Source organism: Penaeus monodon, chromosome 23, assembly GCF_015228065.2.
Source record: "Penaeus monodon isolate SGIC_2016 chromosome 23, NSTDA_Pmon_1, whole genome shotgun sequence".
Lineage (NCBI taxonomy): Eukaryota > Metazoa > Arthropoda > Malacostraca > Decapoda > Penaeidae > Penaeus > Penaeus monodon.
The window spans coordinates 27,544,694-27,545,268 of record NC_051408.1 but is presented as its reverse complement, the minus strand read 5'-3'; the positions used below and the strand labels follow the sequence as shown (position 1 = coordinate 27,545,268).

Sequence of the window (575 nt, the reverse complement as noted above, 5' to 3'; positions counted from 1 at the left end):
TTTTTACGTAGCGTATAAAGGGTGTGAATTTGGGCCCAAAAATCCCCATTTTTTTTTCCATTGGGCTCCTGGGCGAGGGGAGGGCCCCCCTCGTCTTCCGTTTGGCAGTGTTTCGGGGTCTCTCCTTACCCTGGCTTCCAAAAATTGCTACCCCCCCCTGGTGGGCCCCTCCCCTTTTGCCCTTGGTCCTTGCCCAATTTTTTCCGCCCCCTTTTCCCAGGTCCAAGGTTCTGTTTATATCGGGGGTGGGTGAAAAATTCCGGCAGGGGAAAGTCCCCAAAAAAAAAAAAAAAATGCTTTGAAAAAACCCCCCAAACTATTCCCAAAAGGAGAGGCATAATTTTTGGCCCAAAGTAAGTCAAAATGCGAAATTTTTACCCAAACACGTTTTGGCCCCGTGAACAGCCGGACCCCAATGGGTTTTAACCCCCTTTGATGCTAAATACACCCATTTTCCACAGGGGTTGTTTTTTGATAGATTTTTCACAATCTCCTGGGGAAACCGGATTTTGTTTGCTTTCCTCCCTGGTCTCGCTATTTTACCCCTTTCCTTGAAGTGTGATATTTTAAAAATC

At 46.8% G+C, this 575-nt stretch overlaps 1 pseudogene across 1 annotated transcript in view; it reads left to right on the top strand.

Annotated features, from left to right (window-relative positions):
- LOC119588197 overlaps window positions 1–575 on the top strand; it is a 22,606-nt pseudogene that overhangs the window by 14,367 nt on the left and 7,664 nt on the right. Inside the window, exon 4 of the transcript XR_005230068.1 lies at window positions 221–245. The product of XR_005230068.1 is annotated as a ubiquitin carboxyl-terminal hydrolase 14-like (transcript). The remainder of the gene's footprint in view (window positions 1–220; window positions 246–575) is intronic.